Source organism: Malurus melanocephalus, unplaced genomic scaffold (genome assembly GCF_030028575.1).
Source record: "Malurus melanocephalus ecotype Western Australia unplaced genomic scaffold, MMel_1.1 scaffold_82, whole genome shotgun sequence".
Taxonomy (NCBI): Eukaryota; Metazoa; Chordata; class Aves; order Passeriformes; family Maluridae; genus Malurus; species Malurus melanocephalus.
Genome location: NW_026623314.1, coordinates 2,199,926 through 2,219,195, shown reverse-complemented (window position 1 = coordinate 2,219,195; position 19,270 = coordinate 2,199,926). Strand labels below are relative to the sequence as shown.

General features: G+C 40.0%; 1 long non-coding RNA gene across 3 annotated transcripts; it reads left to right on the top strand.

Moving 5' to 3' along the window:
- Positions 1 to 220: 220 nt before the first annotated feature.
- LOC130574446 (uncharacterized) lies at positions 221 to 19,261 on the top strand. Of its 3 annotated transcripts, none has more exons than XR_008965436.1 (4): positions 221 to 301; positions 16,318 to 16,393; positions 18,616 to 18,691; positions 18,856 to 19,261. It is a non-coding gene; the product is annotated as an uncharacterized LOC130574446 (long non-coding RNA). The 3 variants fall into 3 exon arrangements; XR_008965435.1 differs by lacking the exon at positions 16,318 to 16,393 and adding an exon at positions 15,803 to 15,906; XR_008965437.1 differs by lacking the exon at positions 16,318 to 16,393.
- The last annotated feature ends 9 nt before the right edge of the window (positions 19,262 to 19,270 follow it).

Here is a 19,270-nt window from a genome sequence, read left to right as displayed (position 1 = left end):
CTGGTGAGCTGCCTCCCTTTGCATCAGTCCCCSTGTTACCACACAGCCGCTGCTGTCTGTGTGGTCTTTGGAATTCACACGGCTTGGTGGCAACCGGTAGGGAGGGAAAATAACGTGTTTTATTTATTTAGAGTCAAGCACAGTTTAAAGTCCATTCTAAATAAATAAAAACTCTTAGCCAGCTTTATATAAATAAAAAAGCAGATTTTCCCCTCTCTTTTGGCTGCTGTTGAGCAGCATCAGTTTCAAGACCACACAAGGAGCCGCGTCGACAGCTCAGAAATGTGCGGTAGAGGCAGAGGTAGGAGGGGTAGGAAAGACCTTGATAACTTGCTTTGGGTTAAGGAGTAGCTCTGACACTAYGGTGAGTCAAAAAGTTAGAAGAAAACTCAGAATATCTCAGGACTTTAACAGATGAATATTTCTATAAAAGATCAGCTTTTCTTCAGATGGTTCATCCACTCTGCCAAGGAACCTGTGGGAATGGTAGGATTAGTTAGCACAGGTGATCACAATTTTCTCTGTCTCTTAGTGTAGCTTAGAGGTGACAGAGCACCCATAAAAAGCAGTGATTTGGAGAAGAAACATTGCATTCTTAGGAAGCTGATCCCATTTGTCTTTCTAGGCTTGGGTCTGCATTGCACAAAGGTTCCCAATTTCCATCAAGTGGTGCTCCCACACAGGCGCTGACAGTGCCGTGTCTCCTGTTACAACCATCGCTTAGGGAAACTCCGAGCGTGGTTTCATTTTCTTGGGAATGAAATGTATTATGTCTGCACAAGGTTTCAGATCTCTCCTCACTTGCAGACCTGCCAAGATATCAGGAAGGSTGACAAGCAGCTGCTATGTGGAACACCTGGGTTTTGTTACTCCAGATGAGCCATAATAACAGACCTTAAATAGATATCTGCTGTAAGTGGGTTCTCCTCGAGGCAGCATTTACTGTGCTGCTCATGGATGAGKATGGGCTGGAGAACATGATTCTGCTGGCTGCAAGATTACGCTGAGAACAAAAAGAGCCCAATTAATGATTGTTATTTTGTGRCTGGTCAGAGGCCACTACAGTTCTGACAAAGAAAATCAAAGGAACAATCTTGCAAAGCAAAGCTTTGCTCACAGTTCATTACCTCTTTCATAGTCTGAACTTCCTTGGGCTGGCAGACAAAATGACCAACAGATGTTAGTCACATTCAGGAAAAATTTCAAAGAATAATTTTTTAAACATGTCCTTTTATAGCTTGCTTTACCCACTTTATATATTATATATAAAGTTACGTATGGTCATATATCCCACAATACATTGGGCTGTCTTGTTTTGTTAGTAAAACATCAACTCACTTTTCTCTTCCCACTTAATGACACAGCGGGGGTCACAGCTTGTCAAAGGCAAKGGTGTCAAAACTCCTAAATATCTTCCCTAAACCCTTGTCCTGGAGGTAGTTAGTACATCTCAAGGCCTCATTTCTCTGTGGTCCAGTTGGCAGTAAAATTCCATTTTTCCTTGCACAGTCGAAGTCATGACACAACTTCTGCCATGCCAACCTGCAGAGGGTTGCTTCAGCTACCAGAAACCTTGGATAGAGCTGGACTTTGTCCCAGCCCACTCAAGACAGAGACACGAAAACTTTCCCTCCTGGAGCAGTGACCCTTCCTCCTTGAGAATGCTCCTCTCCTCAAGAGCAGACATATGGAAAATGCTACTTAGGAATGATTTTTCTAATTAGTTCTGATTATTTATGTCAGTTAAGCAGCAATTCTCACTGGTTTTTAGTAGCTTTGAGGGTATCCAAAGTGGGCACTTGGTGGTGGACTTGGCAGTGTTGGGCTGATGTTGGATCTTGATGATCTTATAGGTCTTTTCCAGTCTAAATGATTCYATGGTTCCCTRATCCAGGAACATGGATGGTGTGGCAGAGGCTCACATTGCCTGCCTGCATGAATTTCAGGGCCCCACAAGTTGTTCCATGCACAGGGGAGTGGATTCCATTTTAATGTGTGTATATTATTATTTCAGAAAATTATACTGMACTTTGAAAACCTGAATGTAGGAGAGCTAGGACAGATAGCACTAAATACTTTCAGTCCTAATTGTATTGATTTTTTTTCTTAGGACATAAAATTAGCTAGAGATTATAAAATAATAGCTGTCAATGGAAGTAGTTTTAATTAAACCTGATTTYAAATATTGTGGCCAAAGTTAAATGTGATGACAGGCTGCTCACTTAATAAATTAGATTAAGATAATTAGTGGGAGATAAAAGCAGTCCATATCGCAAGGTTTAAAATTATTTTGTATGAAGTATCTATGAAATGGTTATCATCATCACAAGGGTAGAAAAGGGTTTTTAATCAGGAAATCAGCCTGGTTGGTTACTAGTCCAGTGCTATTCAACTGACTATTATTTTTCCCCAGTTATTTGTAAATATTGAGGTTATTGCTAAAAAAATATTTTGATGTTTCTTTCTGGTAGGACCTTTTTGTAAACCAAGGGCTTTTTAAGGGCATGTTTGAAAAGAACACGTATTTTATCACAGGCAAATGTGAGCACAAAGGTCTGCGTTTAAGAGGAAGAAGGCCCTCCATGGAAGATTTGTTCATGCTAGAAATGGGTGATTATGAGAGTTTTGGAGTTCTTGGTAGTCACCTAAGTGAACATGATATTTTAGGCTGTTTCCAGGAGCACGAGTACAGTATTGTGTGAGCAGGTGGGAGAATGCTGTGTAGGATTGGAGTGCTGATTATTCTTATAGGTAGGACAAAACCTATTCTTTTCTTCATTAGAAAAGCAGGTTTATTTTGTGTTCTGTTAACAAAGAGCATCATAAAGCAAGGAAATATGGGGGAAAAAATCCCAGGGCTGCTCTAAGGGTCTAGTGGTAAGAGAGAYGTTTAAGACTCTCAAGTACACAGTGCATAACTTGCATGTGTAACACACACTATCTACCAATATATCCGGTGCTATAATGTTATCTGTAAATATATAAGTATTTGTATAAAGAAGTATGTGTGTACGTGTGCCTGCATGTTTGGGAGGTTTGTGGGGTAACACATCTTCTTCTCAATTAAAATAGATCCATGACACTTAAAACAAAAAATAATCCTCTATGAAGATGTAATTCAGCTTGCTCTACCTCATGCAATCCCTTTTTTCTTAAAATGCAGCAGCACCTGCTGTGACTGGCATTGTGTACACAATTGTAGCTCCAGACAAGCTTCACTGATCTCAGCTGCATAATGGACAGTAGGACTTGGCCCTCTAAAATTTAACATGTCAGTCCTAAGGTAATTTTTAAAGGAATTTGTGTATATTCTCCTCCTCCATACTGCCTGTAACCTGAAAGAGTCCATGTGGCTAAGAACACAGACTTCTCTCAATTGAAGACGTTCTGCCCATACTGCTGGAGAAACAAGCTAAAAAATAAGGCAACCAGATGTTAAAAAATGTTGAAAGTTCAATTTTTTGGGAAGGTAGCTACATTAAATAAACATTTAAATGCTATTTTTTCTATATAACTATTCATTTTAATGTCACCCCAAGAGTTCATCCAAGGGTCTCTGGGTCACTTGGGAGAAAGCACAGTATATTTTGGCTTCACAGCCTTCAACTTGCTACAAAGGGCTAATTCTTCCAATTAATGAAATAAATGTTGCTGATGTAGATGGATTGACAAATTAGATAAAAGGCTAATTTATTGAGAGAGATGGCAAGTCTGATACAGAGAGAATGCTTGAAGAGGCCTCCCCAGCAAGAAAAGGAGCCCTTGGAAGAACAAGATACAGTGACCATTCACCCCCATTCACCTGGTGGTGTTTTTTCTGTCCTCAGCAGAACTKTGACAAAACTTGGGAGTGTGAAGACTTTTTGTCCCATAAGGCTTTCAACAGGGATTTCTGTTTAGGGTAAAAAATGCCCATTCAAACAAGATACTCAGACAAGCTGAGGTAGCTGTAGGTCTGGTAATCCCTGTTGGGCATATTGCAGTTWGATGGGCTATTTAATAGAAAAGCAGGTTAATTTATGGTGCCTGTTAGGAAAGGAGGTCATAAACCAAGAAAAATATGAGCAAATAATTCAAGGGAATGCTCTGAAGTTTGATACTTGCTCTATTATTAGATGGTGAAAAGCTAAATAGAACAAGGAAGCTAAAGGGAGAATTTAAGGCTACAATGCTATTTATGTGGGTAGAATACTCTTGGAAGGAGTATGTTTTCCTTTTGAAAATACATTGCTGTCCTTGAGACAGCATTCTGAATAGTAAAATTAATTTTAGTTTATTTTGCAGCAGTTTATGAAAGCGGATGTATTGCAGTGTTGGTGTTTCAGGAGTGGATTAGCCCCGTGAATTAATGCATTTAGGTGCTGCAGGAACGGTGGAGGTGGGTTACTGCACACCTGAGACCCTCTGTAGGGCACATTGATGTCTGGCTGTGATTTTGGAGCTTTACAGCTTTAGCTCACCAATGTGATAGCCTCTGTGTTTCCAGACAGGAAATAGCACTCGCTGTCAGCTGTGCTGGATGTGGTGATGGAAGGCGTGTTCCTGCCTCCGTACCTACAGACATGAAAGGGCTCACAAGGAAAGGTTTGAGGCTCTCAGCTGGTGCCCATCAGTGCAGCGTCAGAGGGCTGTAAGGTGATACAGGATGTTGCACACTGCAGCAATCTGGATCTACCAGAATTGCTCTAAATGATGTGCCGCAGTCAGAGCTCCTGCACCACAGTGCTGAGAGCATGAGGGTGGAGGCAGCCAATGCAGGGATCCATGCTGCTGGAGCTGAGCTGCCYTTCTTCCCCATGTGTTTGCTGGTTGGAGCCTGATCAGCTCTCTAGATGCTGTGCTGTGCCAGACAGCAAAGATAAATATCACAGCTGGGCAGAGAGAAACCATCCCTGCAGGGGAACTGACATTCATGGTCTCCAGATCCAGCTCAGTGAGAATAATAACTCCAAATCACGGAGCTAAATTGCTCTGCTACTGTATGAGCTTTAATGTTAATTACCTKTGTGAGTGGACATCTGTGCAGGATTAGCTGAACCCCCAAATCCCAACTGGACATTACTCTATGGGGAAATACTGGACCTTGGTCTGTGTAGATAAGTGTTTTTTTTCTTTTTTTTTCTGTTTATGTTGGGGAGCTTGTGGAGGCTGTTTTATCTGCAATCACTTGGAGCTCAAATATGAGCTGTCAACCTGCAGAGCAGTGTGATATTACAGACAGCTGAATGATCACTGAGCTCCAAAAGGCTGAATCACCTCTTGTTAAAATATCAGTTCTCATTGTTAGTGGAATTTGGWTTTTCTAAAGAAAAATGTCAGGAATACATGCAAGAAACTTGCTTATCATTTGTGTTCTAGTAGTAGTTTAGTAGTAAAAGCAATTGTATTTGCAGTACACGTGGATAACCTCTTATAAAGCATTGTTTAGAGAGCCCAGGAGAGAAATCTATGCAACATGCCAATGCAAGAATTTTGTTATCCYTTCTCTTGGAGAAAGGTATGCAAAGAAAATAATTCATTTGTTGTTTTAAGAAGAATATATTTACTTTCCAAGAATTATGTATTGCAGATTGGTTTGATTACTATCATTAGCCTATCTGCTGCTGCAGAGTGTTTGCTTTGTTTCTTAAAGAGAAAACAAAGTGTGGTGATATATCTCRAACACATGGGACAAGAAGAGTATGGATTTACATTAAAAAGATTGCTTTTTTGGGCTGCACTTATAGAGAGATGTTAAGAAAGCAGCCAAGGAGGCATATTCACCAGGGAAATTTTTGTGCTTAATAGTACCTCTTTCTTTTCCTTTGTATTTTTTTTTAAGTTTGTAGACTGAATAAAGCACAATCCTATTTTTTTTCCAGCTGTGCTCTGTCTACAGATCGCTCCACAATTTCTGTGCCTTCTACCTCATCTCTCTCTCTCTCTCTTCTTTTTCTCCATCCAAACATTCCAAGAGCAAAGAGGATAGCTGCTGGTATGTGATGAAGGCTCTGAAAGGAAAAGAACAAATTACATCAAATTTATTTGATTTACTCCTCCCACCCTGTGTACAGGAAGTCCTAATGAGACCATACCACACTACCAGTATGGCCTCCCAGCACATTTTGTATCCCAAGAAACCCTCTTATTCCTTTGCAACCTCCAATAACTTCACTTAAAATAAAACTCCTGGTTTGGTCTTTCTTCTGTGAAATAATTGGTAGTGTCCTCTGGAAAGTGGAAAATTGATGGAATTGATGAATTCCCTCAGTTCCTCCCAATGTCTGAAAGCATTGGGGTTGTAAGGTGCTTTTGGGGGGCAATTTAAGGCCAGCCTACTTTAATTAATAACCAATTTAATTCAGCTCTTGGCATCTGCTGTTTTACCCCATTAAACAAACTGGTTTATGCTTGGTTGCACCTTTCTTGTGCATCTACCCTGCTGATGCTGTTTCTCTGTGGCCTACAGAACAAAGAAAGGTGTCTACTGAATGTCAGCACTYGCTGCATTGCTGTGTCACTGAACAGCCTTTACCAAATCAGGGGCTTGRGGTTACCTTGCATTTCTTGGTTCAGGCAGCAGAGGAGTGGGCTGATATGTGGAAGAACGCTTTCCTGGGCAGGGCAGCACCCCTGCATGGAGCTGTCTTGTGTGTCCTCCCTCAGCTTCCCCAGGACCTTGGAGATTCCAGTCCAGCTGGCAAAAAGGTGCATGTAATGTTCAGTGTGCAAAGATGGGATTTAGCTCTGAACTGTGAAGTGCCAAATTGTTTTGCTGTGATCAACAAGGAAAGAAACCCCTGATGCTCATGGTAAGAGAATGTGGCTGAGAGAGTGGAGGGATGGCACTTCAKCTGCACCCTACTCATGTTTGTAGCTTTCCTTTGTTCTGTATAAAAGGAAATAACYGTGTTTAGACCTCACTGAAAGCAGCCAGAAAACCCCTGTCACTATGTCCTGTTAGCTTTGATCTGGTGTATTTGATTATGTTATTTTTGTTTATTACAGGCTCTCAGTTTTCCTTCTTTGGTCCAAAAGCTATATTCAGAATATTAAATCACTTTTCTCCATATCAGTGAATCTGCTTATTGAYATCCTGTTAGAGGCCTGTGCAAATAGTCTTCAAAAAGGAATAAATGAAAGACACCGGTGAAAAGCAAAGTTTGACCAGAGGGCAAAGTTCTGTCAAAAACACTTTATCTTTCTTTRTTACTGAGACATGACCAGATGTTTGTTTATAAAAAAATGCCTGCATTGGGATTTTTCAAAGCCCAGATGAGGAAAACTGTATCTAATTGCTTCTAGGAGTGCAGTCATGTCCTAGCTGCAACCTGGGTTGATGTGTCCTAAARTACTGATTTTATTCCCAGATACTGGGAGTGGAATAAAAGTGTCCATGTTTTTGCTGAAGAGASATAGGGCTGTCAGTTCAGGCACATACTAAACATCTGCTCTGCCTGAGCCCTGTGGTTTAACCAGATTAAAATGCCACATTAAGATGATCATCAGTCAATCAGAACCCTTTCTCTCTCTGAGGAAAAAGCAACATCACACTCAGCACTGCAGTGTCCAAGGAAGCCAATGTATCGTGTTAGGGGAAAAAAAAACTCAGAAAAATGAAATGTTTCACAATTGTGGTTTGTTTGGCCTGCATGATGTCACAAGCTAATGTTTAACCTAGGATCAAGAAACTTGGAATTTGTTGTCCTAAATGATTTTATAGCTAGCTAAATATTTTGATAATTAATTTTGATTATTTTAATCTTGGCTCTTAACTCAGTTTAGCAAAATGAAATGCAATTCATGCTCTAGCTTTGGGGAGTTTCCAATCAATAAGGCTGTATCACAGACCACAAATTAGTGTTGTTTCAGTGRCACAGAGATAATTTTCCTTTTATTTAAACCCCTGGATTGCTATTTAAGACTACCAGACTACAGGTCTTGTAAATTATAGAAGTAGGAATTGCCAGGAAAGCTCTGTTTTACTAATAGAAAGAAAGGCAATACCAAAAGAAAAAGCAACCCAGACAAATTAGGACAATCCTCTTCATCTGGCTTTTAGCTGTGAGCTAGCTGTCTATGGCAAAGAATTATTTCTACAAACAACATACAGTTGTATGTAACAACAACAGTTATGTAAACTTCAGTTGGTCTGAAGTACCTTATGGGATAATTTGCAAGGCCTTTTGCTGTATAGGTTTTGAATTACTTACAATTAAATGCCTTCTCGCATTTACTAAAACTTTAAATCCATTTGGTTTTGGTTTTTTTTTTAGCGAAGCAGAGAAGGCAGAAATGCCYATTTTCTTTTGCACAGTTCATGTAACAATCAAATTTCTGAAGTCTAATGCAGACAGAAGACATAAAATGTATTCATCATAGTTAAAACACAGTGTAAATGAAAAAAAAATTATAAATCAATGTACAACAAGTTGATGTCCCCTTTCAGAAACACCCACTGAATGTTGAGGAAGCATCTGGTGCAATTTGGGTATTTTTTTGCSAATTAATTTAATAGCCAAATGTGCAAAAGAACTGCAAATATTTCAAGCATTTTGCTGATGAAAGTTACAGATATGAATGGAGAGACCAGAATCAAGGGACAAAGGATGGCTTTTTGAAGCCTGAAGTATATTATAACGGATCCTGAGTGCTTCTCCTGCCCCCCTTCTCATTCCTTCCCTCTCCCACCCTTGGAAGTGCAGTGGGAGGAAGGTTCCCCTCTCGGGAAGCATCAGGAATCCTTTTCCTTTGCAGACAGGGAATTCCTTGGAAGACCAGAGAGTGCTTTGAAGGTTTGGCTTGGCCTGGCCTCCTGCACCTTTCTCTGAGTGATATCTCACCACTCCTTTATTGGAGTGGTGCTGAAAGGGTCCTCACAGTGACAGCTGTCACTGAGAAGAATCAATGTTCATACTGCAGACTTACTTAAAAAAGGCCACACTACATTGGATAAATGCCATGCTGTCAACTTAAAAAATATAAAATTGTGTGATAGACTAATTTGAAAGATTAAAAAAGAATTGATAATCCAGTATTATCAGATGACATCCTGATTGGGCATGGTAAGGAATAGAGTTTAGGGGTCTGAGCATTAACCTCTCCTACTTGTAGCTGCCCCAAAAAGTCACATTTGCAGGCAAAAATGTAGTTCTGTGTAAAGTTCTGAGGAGGAAAACTCTGTTCCTTAAGGGAAGATGATGATTAATGCACTGTAAAGTTACTTCTGAACTTGCCTTGTGATACCTTCTCTACGCTGTCGCACCTTGTTCTGTGTTTTACTGACACTTGAGAATTTCAGAAAAGCATGAAGTAATTATATTGTATTGTTGTCATCTGCATTTCWGATACATAGGCTGTCATAAAATGCCTCTTAAACAATTTCTTGGGGTTTCTTTTTCCTGTAAGTGCTRCTGAAAATGATATCATTTTTATGTGAACTTCAGCTGGATATGGTAACACGTGGTAAAGTACTTTAAAATAGCAGAAATATTTAAATAAAATTTGGGGGTGGTTTCAGAGATCTTCCCTTTAGGASATTGCAGTAAATTCAGCCCCCAGATTGGCACCCTTTTCTCTGTATAAATTTAGTTGTCCAGGGTTAACATTTCTTCATGGTGTAATTTAATTGCTTTAAAAGGAAAAACTACAATAATGCTATACCTCTACAGCAGCTTTCCCTAGCCTTCAGAAAGTACATGGATTTACAATTAAGCATCAGGTATGCCCTAGTCTGTCATTTATTTGGGTTTGTTATATCCATTAACAAGCACTAAAATCCCCGTCATTCAATCTTTCTCACAATTTATGTGTTATTTTCATYCCACCCTTTCACCTTTGGCTTTTGTTTTCTTTCACTGTGGCCAGTTTATTTGCAACCACGAAATAGAAATGGTGCCACTCCATTCAGCAGGCAGGGAATGCTGGATCACTTTTTTGGACCATCTCTATTCAGCCTCTGCTGCTTGTGCTGTTTGTTTTAACTGAGCTCTGTCCATTATACCTCTAAAAGTCCTYAGGATGAAGTCTATCCTATAAGGCCAGGCTCCTAAAATGGATGTGGATGCTACAGGTTTTTTATAATTATCTTTATTCAGCCATTTAAGCACAACCGTTTTTCACAATATCCTTCTTTAACCCAATATAATCTTGCTGCCTCCAGCCTGATGTAATCCATCAAGTCCTGGGCAGGACCTAGGATTCTCAAGTGATTCACTGAAATGTCATGTATTTTCAAGATCCAAATTGANAAAAAAAAAAAAAAAAAAAAAAAAAAAAAAAAAAAAAAAAAAAAAAAAAAAAAAAAAAAAAAAAAAAAAAAAAAAAAGGAGATGCCAGAACAGAATAGATTCTGTGCACACAGCTCAGAAATACATGTATGGAATACATCTTTTGTAACTAAATGTCTGCATTATTTCTTCTCCCCAGGTTCTGACTAACCTTGGGTAGAATGACAGACACAACTTGGGGATATCTTATGAGGGCAAGGAACACTTATCCTCAAAAAGCAGGAAGGGGAAAGGGCCTCTCCCTGTTAGTCACTGTGGGTTGGAACATTTGGTGGTTACAGGGAGCAGTGGCTTTGCTACAGCACCTTGTGTAAAGGGCAAACCTGCAATCAGTTGGAAACKTCTCTCTGGGGCAAAGCAGAACCTCTGACAAAATCTCCTTTGCCCTGAGCCATTGCAGGTGSTATCCACATTGATATCGAGGAGAAAAAGCTGAGGGATAAATAGGAAACTGGAAGAGATCCTAGGGAAGCATATTCAGAGTTTGCTGGGCAGACCTCAGAAGGAAATTTCTCGAGAAAAAGCATGCCTGTGTGGATATTTCGGTGAATCTAAATTCTTACAAAGAAAAGGTAGACAATTCCAAGGCAGGTGAAGCCCAAAGCTTGTCATTTGGTGTTTATTTTTGGCAATCTCAAGTCCCAGTGATGCCTCCAGTGGTGTGAGGAAAGGGTTTGTGTCTAGAGGACTGCCTTTGATGGAAAGAGTGTCCCTCATAGACCAAGCAGCCAAAGGAAATGGAGTGATTTGGCTTAACTTGCTAGCATGGGGCGAGGGTTTCTGAGGTCCAGCCTTGCTCAGAGCTTTGCTCCTGAGAGCTGAGCATGTCTTTTAGGCTTTTCCATGAATTTGGTTTTACCTGAAGGACTTCTGCTGGCACCACAGTGCTCCCTCACAGAAACATTGCCTGAGATCTGCTCTGTTGGTGGGAGCCACAGCCTGTTCCATGCGGGAAGGGATGAGGCACTGTGGACCACAGCAGAGCAGCTGGATTTCCTCCCTGCTTCCCTCTTTGCCCCMCTCCTTCCACGCAGGGCATGCAGCACAGCCAGCCTCTGTGGCCCTGTGGAGCAACCTCAGCCTTCAGGACTGGGAATTTCCACGTTACAGTGAGTTCAATCAGAGTTAAGGTTCACCCCAGGCTGCTGATGAACTGGCAACCACTGCCTTGATGATCTGTTTGTCATTATCCTACTGAGAGTTTAATTTAGTTTTATTTTTGCCAGTTGATATTTGCTGTCCCAGGGGAAGGGCATTGCATTGCATGCTCTGCTATGCAACATTATGGTTGTTTTTCAAATATGTAGTTAGAGGCAAGGTATTTCTCTCAAATCTCTACCTGTTAGGGATCATTTTCAGTGCTACATCCACTTACTACAAATCCCTTGGTTTTTGAAGTGCCTGTTTCTGTTCTCAAACCTCAATCTCTATTTAAATGTATTAWTAGGGTTGATTAACTTTCAGGAAAATAAATATTGGTTTTGCTGACTAAAGCAATGCCCCAACACACAGCAGATAGATTACTTTCAATGATGAATTCAAACACCTTCAGGGACCRCTTGGTCTCTCTATTTACCATTATCAATGTTGTAATTTTGTTATCAATGCTRGCAGTTTCTTCTCACAGAAAATCTTTATTGCGAGGCTGACCTGCCTAACACCTCCCTATTAGTAACAGAAACAAATAAGAGTTGATTGTTCAGCTGCTGTCATTTAAAAAGACTAAATCAACCTGCCACAAAAGAATAATTCCCTCTGGTAACTTTATCCATTTGCCCTTGGTGGTGACACTGTGGATACCACCCTGGTTGAGCTGTATATTAGTTCTTAGAGAAGCACTTCGAAATGTATAGCTCTGCACAATGTTGCAATTGAAAAAATTTGAACAGCCATGCATGGTTCAGTAATCTGAAAAGAATGCAAAGGTTCAGCTCTAATTGCTTTGCACAATTTAGTACCATTTTGCTGTGCTTTCCAAACGGATTTTTTCTGATGTGCTCTCTACATCTGTTATATTATTTGGAAGCACTGCCTATATACAGACAGCCCTGTTTTTAAAAAGGATGTGTCACTATTCTTATTTTATATTTTGACCACACTTTTCAAAGACTTATCTAACCAAACAACCCACTCTGGATGTTTGCTTTTCCTGCAAGAAGGATGTCTGCTCATCCAGAGTCCTRCAAAGGATGCAGTAACCTCTCAGATGAGTTGAGAACTTGATTTTAAGCTTATTCATTACAGCTGTCTTCCTTTCATCATGTCTTGGAATTGAGTCTCTACATTCCCTTTGTATTGGGGAAGCTTTAAAAGCTTCTGTGAAATAGGCACTTCTTAAGATTTACATTGTAGCATCCACTGAAATAGATTTCTATTTACTTTGCATGCAGTTCTTCTGTGTGTTTCTAGATATTAAAGCCTGTATACTATCTGTGAAGAGCTGCTGTTCTGAAATCTAAGGAAGAATGACTGAATAGTCGTCAGACTGGAACTTCAGTTTAAATTTGAAATTGCTCTTTTATTTTAAACAATCGACATAATTTTATTGTCACGTTTTGCTCTTAGTGCATTCCTCACCTAAATCCCGTGCATGTATATGACCGTATTTGAGAGTGATTTTCAAAAAAGATTTATCTAAAAGAATTGTTAATATTAGTGATTTCTATAAATACCCTGGAGACTAAATCACCTTGCTTCTTTTCAAGATAATGTATCATACTGCTGATAGGGATGCTAAAAATTAGCTAAGATGTTATTCAGAATATGTGTGTCTATCTGTCTATCTATCTATCTATCTATCTATCTATCTATCTATCTATCTATCTATCTATCTATATCTATCTATCTATCTATCTATCTATCTATCTATCTATCTATCTATCTATCTATCTATCTATCTATCTATCTATCTATCTCTCTGTCTATCAATCTACATCTCAAGCCTTTTCTTCCAGCTAACAAGAGGAATGTTTTGGTTGGTGGGTTTTGCATCTGGTTATTTCAAGGTTTCAGTGCTGTTTTTATAATGATATGGATGAAAAAAGAGCCATACTGGGATTTAAAGCAAGCAACACCAAGTGGGTCAAATTGTTAAAAAGCTTAGGAAAAACACTTGCAATATTTTTCAAGGTCTGTGTAGATGTGTATGTGCAAAAGGCATGAATATAAATACAATCACACGTTTCAYGTGTGCCAAAATGTGTGCTAGTAAATATTACAGGGCTTTTGGGACACTTATTGGAAACACAATCCCAGATGAGGGAAGTGTATGGGAATAACTATATCGTCAGACCATCAGGATGTGAATGGTAAATGGAACAGAATGAATAGCAGGGAGAAGCAATTTTCTATTAAAAGGTAAATTTAAAATAAAATCTGTCTTCTCCATTTTTAGTGGGAAAATGAAAGACAAAGGGAAAGAGAAGATAAAGAGAAATTAATTAAGATAAGCTGAAGTCAARACAATTAATGGTTGGTAGAAAGCAGAGATTGAAACTGCTTTTAGATTTCACTTAGTGGTATTGCACAACSTTCTTTGTTCTAGGGCAAGCAGCCTTTAGAAAGTCTATAGGAGATATGAGGAATTTAGAGATGCTGGAATCTTTTCTAYATATGTCAGTCTCCAGGTAGTTGTAGGTGTAAATTTTTGAATCCTAACTTTCAGTATATTTGTATTGGAATGATACTGTCTTATTGTTCAAGAATGAGAGTCTTACACAAACTGATCACTAGTTACCTGTCAGTATAATGATTATAGGATATAGTACTATTGTTAAGATAGGTATTTCTTAAAATTAAGAAAGCCAGCAATAATTTTCTCTCTCTAGCCTCTTTGATTAGTCCTGTAAACGGTTTGGGACTGATTACTCAAATCTTGGCTTAGATGGTCTGATCCTGACTGCTTTCTTTGGGAGCACAGAGCCCACCAAAGGTTATTTTATTACAGCTGGAAAAAAGAATCTTTGAATTTGGGATCAATAATAGAATGTAGAATGAAAGAGTTAACTTCATGTCATTCAACTTAATGACAGTTTCACTGCTATTCTTCTGTTGYGGGGACATTATTAACAAAGGCTTGATTGTTGTTTTGGCTACAAGTATTAAGCACAAAAGAACTTTATGAAGGTCCCAGACACAGACTGGCATTTAGACTGACTGTCCTTKTCCAAAGCAGTTTTTCTATTAAATAAGTCCATTATTTAAACATGGTAGCTTTAATTAAATCTCTRTAATCTTCCATCAGGAAAATGGCATTAGCCTGCTAGCCAGGAAAATGTGGTAAGTCCAAACAGTGTCCCTATCATTAGCACTTGATTGTCTGTTGGAGTGTTTGATCATGGGCATGCAGATTTGGATGTTGCTGTGCCCAGGGTATTCAGGAGTGTGTGTGTGTGTGCTGGGGTTCATAACAGTTACAACTCTTTCTATCTGCTAGATCTGGAATCCTACAGGCTGCAAAATTCTGCTCTTGTACTGCTGTAGCTCCTCGTTCAGTGGTTGTGTCACCACAAAAGTGCTTGAACTTCTGACATAGTTTATTAGCACACAAGAAAACAATTAAATGTTTAAGATGTATTTATTTACCAAACATGAATGTGTCTTCCCCTACAGGTTGTAGAGCTGGGAACTGTGGGTATAAACAAAGTTAAAATGACCATTTTTTCATTTAAGTTTTGGTTGGATTATACTGAATAACTTGATTAAAAATYGCACTGTTAAATGCTGGTTCAGATGCGAGACCAGGAGCATTTCTAAGGGATTAAATCCCTCTCTTTGGATAAAAGTACTAGAGGTAAAGAAGTGGCAAATAGCAGCCACTGATGTGGTTGTTYAATGAGAGGATTTGAATGCTTCCATCCAACTTGCCTTTAAGACTTGTACGTAGCTTTTGTCTCCTCACCACTTTTGAGTGAGTGTCAGTGGCAGCGGGTTGAGCTGGGGCACAGTGCCCAGGAGATGTGAGTGCCCAGGAGATGTGAGTGCCCAGCGCTGCTGGGGACAGTGCCCAGGTGCCCATCCCACCAGGCAATTCCTTCCTCTGGGAAAGGCAGTGCCACAAAGGAGCACAGAGCTGTTTGTGCTACCAGTCTGCTTTTCCCTGCTTCCACTGATAGGACTGTCAGCTGCTGTTGACTTCAGGGGAATAAGAATGAAGTCCTATGTGACAAATATGAAAATTATGGTAGTCCTAGACTGCTGAGTTTTATAGGAATGCAGTTATGTTAAATATGGTCTGTTGCAACCACCACCAAAAAAAAAAAAAAAAAAAAAAAAAAAAAAAAAAAAAAAAAAAAAAAAAAAAGAGAGGGATGCAATTACCCAGAGAGCAAGTGGCATGCTTTTCATTGATTAGACTGTCCTGTTTGATTAAATTCCTCAGTATTTTTAATTTTCTAGCTCTAATTGCTGCCTTACATTTTTCTTGGATCCCTTTGTTCTAATTCAACTGCTTTCAGGTTCAGATTTTTTTTTTCAATGCATTCAGATTCTCCACAAACTTATCCTGTCATTATGTGTTTTGTCTCTYTCTGCAGATGGTTATTTGACAGAAAGTTTCCATCGACTCCAGAGAATGAGTCCTYTAAATATCCTTTGTGGTTCTCAGATGGAGTAGTTGCAAAATGGAATTGATTAAAAGGTCAAAAAACATTACTGTTGCAATGTCTGAATTGCTCCATCAAAGTGATAGTGGGACAAATGTGTGCAAATCTTTTCATGGGACTAATCTGGATTAAAAAAAAAAATTCCATCTTTCACATAGTTTTTTTTATGTTTCCCAACAAGAGATACATTTTCAAATTACAGCTAGAAACTAGTCTTTCCTCTCACACTATTATCAATTAGTAGTAATTCTGGAAATAATGAGGTTCCCTTAGTTTGAGTAACAGCAAGATTTAGAGACACAGTATTTGATCTATTTTTAGAACTCTGGATATTCGAAGTTGTTGAGAGTAGCAGTTTTGAAAACAATAGTTTTGTTAGTATATCTGGCTAAGGTRAGACTTCTTGCTGACAGTGCAAGTAACCAGAGTATTCCTGGGTCTTTCAGAATCACTGATGGGGASCCAGTGAGCATCATTAATCCCAGACTTGTTCCTCATACATTGCATGGCACAGGAGAACAGGTGAGTGTATGATCTCTCTTGCTCAGAAAGTCATGGAAGGCCAGCAAAGTCTCAAAAGTGGTGATACTATTTATAAGGACATCATAGCAGAGGCTTGGCAAAAGGTTAATTCTCAGTTTATTTTCACAACAGGCTTTACTGTCTTTTTATCTAGCCAGCCTACAACAGGATGCAAATTTGCTCTGCACAACTTAAAAACCATCCCACAAATAATTGCTGACCACTGCATCGTGGCTATCTGCATTGAATCTTGATGGAGGCATAATTGTAATTTCTTTGCCAGGTAAACCCTATGTGGTGCCTCCTCCTTATGATTTTTCAGGCAACAAAATGTCATTGAGCTGAAGGGTACAGTCCATGGTAAAACACAAACCYTTGCTCCATGATGAAAGCAAAGCCTCAGTGTGTATAACCTCTATGTCTCTCCACTCAAGAGCAGAGAGAGATAATTTATATCTGTCTGCAACATCATTTGTGAACTGAGCACTTGAACTAAGCCTCAAGAGCCTAAGCAGGGAGTTTTTCTAACTTTTTTATGTGCTCTTCTAAAAGAACTTACTTTGGGATGCAGTAAGCCAGTTTGTCCCACTCCTGGTTTAGGTAGACAGTCAATGGGCATCAAGACTGTGCACAATTCTTCATAATGTTTGTATGTGTCCTTGGTGGATTTAAGAAYGTACTTAGAGTTTCCTTCCAATTCTCGTTGCTGATTCACAGAAGGGTTGAGGCTGGAAGGGACCTGTGGAGGTCTGGTCCAACTTTCCCTGCTCAAGCAGAGCCACCCAGAGTCAGTTGCCCTGGACCGTGTCAAGAAGGCTTCCAAGTATCTCCAGGGAGGGAAGCTCTATAACTTCTCTTGGCAACCAGTGCCAGTGCTCAGTCACCCTCACAGTACAGAAGTATTTCCTGATGCTCAGTGGGAACATCCTGTGTTTCAGTTTGTACCCATGGCCTCCTGTCCTCACCTGGGGACAGCTGGAAACAGCCTGGCTGCATCTCCTTTGTGTCCCCCTACAGCTTTTTATAGACAGTGTTGAGGTCCTTGTTCCTAACAAAACACTTTCAAAGGAAACAGGATTTTTGAGGGAAAATCATTTTGCCTGCAGGTTTGAACAAAGCTGTTTTTAAATGAATCTGGGAGTGCCTATATCTGATGGATGTGTCATTGGTGCCTAACCTCCACTGCCACCTGGAGCCATCTGCAGTCCTGCCTTTTGATCATAAAAGAGCTCTTTGCTGCGTGGACAGCAGGGCTGGCTGGMACATGCACAGTTTGAGGCACAAATCTGAGGCACTTTGTCACATGGAGGTTGAGGGGAAAGATGGTAAGAGCAGCCAACAGCATTGAATGAGTTTGTGTGACTGGTAAGTRGTGATGTGCCAGATGAACTGCTGTGGAGGGCAGATGGCAGCTCATGAGGCTGGGGTTTTATTGAACCAGACACGAGACCTTGTTTTTTGAATAGTGAGAAGTATTCAACATGTTCTCTGGAAACATTTAGGGATTGCTGGTGTTACTGCAGTTTATCTAAATTATTTGGATAACAAAAAGTATTTCCAGATAAATGTGACTTTGCATAACCAAAAAKCACTATATATAGAGACTGTAGAAATACTGCAGTTCAATGGAAAAGGAAAACTAAATTGTAAATGACAGGGCAGTCCATTTCTGTATTTTGCAGTGTCTAGTGAAATRATAGATTGCAAATGTCAAAGGTAGAACACACTACTATTTAATCCTCTAAAACTCTTCTAGTTTCTCATTAGAATTAATTCACCATTCTTTACCAGACTATTACTTCATACCAACACTTGTGAGTTCTCATATAATAATATTTCTTCAACAAAAGCCCCTTTGGGTGAGTGTAGGCTGTRAAGTAGCACATTGCCAAGTTGGGAAATAGATATTTTTCAAAATAAAATCCTATAACAGTGGAAAATAAACCCACAATATTAAGGAGTCAGAGAGGTTCCCCAAGTTATGTCACCACTGTAGAAGGAGAGAAATCTTTGTCTTTTGTGGTTTCTCTTGGCTACAAGAGGACCTGCCTCTGTGCAGTAGTGTCAGGTCTGCTCTTACCTGGGGTCCTGTACATGCACACTCACTCCTGGCTTGGTGCCTGTCTGGCCTTGAAAAAAACTCAGTCTGCCCAATTGATGGGCAGAGTTCCTCCATGCATTCTTAAAGTGCAGGYCCTGACCTTCTTTTAACTCTATTTCAGGTTCCTGCTCCAATTTATATCTGCTCCTTTCGCTTTAATGTGAGAACCTGAGCATGGGAAAGAAAAATTCAAGCAGGTAAGCAGGCAGTGCTCTGTCATGTGTGTGCTCAAGTGTGGCTGTCACCCCTCCAGTTCACCTGCTGAAGCAGCCCTGGTGGCTCTCAGGTGCCACACGTGGCTGTCACAGCTTTGCCAGCGGCGTTGGTGTGCCCTATTCCTGCTCTGTCATTGTTTTGGCAGGCTGCTCACACTTTCCTGAGGAAGGAACACATGCAAGGGAAGAAAAACAATGAATTCAAGAGMGTGGAGCTGCTGAAAAACAAGGTTCAGTGCCCCGTCCCTCCCCTGTGATAACATTGCTGCGAGTAAAGCTTCATCACCAGTGTTACATACAGCTCGTACAGCCCAGGGCTGTCAGCCCTCGTTATTTGGAAACTGAGCAAATGGAGTRCATTACTTCTTCAAACAGCCTTCAGAAACTGGGCTGTTGAACAGAACAAGAGGCACCAGTGCAGCTAGAGACTGTCAMATGGTTTGAATTGAAGCAATCATCTCTCCTCCACTCCCCCTGCAGCATCAAGGAGTGTCAGTGTTGGTGCACTACCAGGGAATTGAAATTCAAAATAAACGTGGCTTTTTTTTTCTTTTTCTTTTT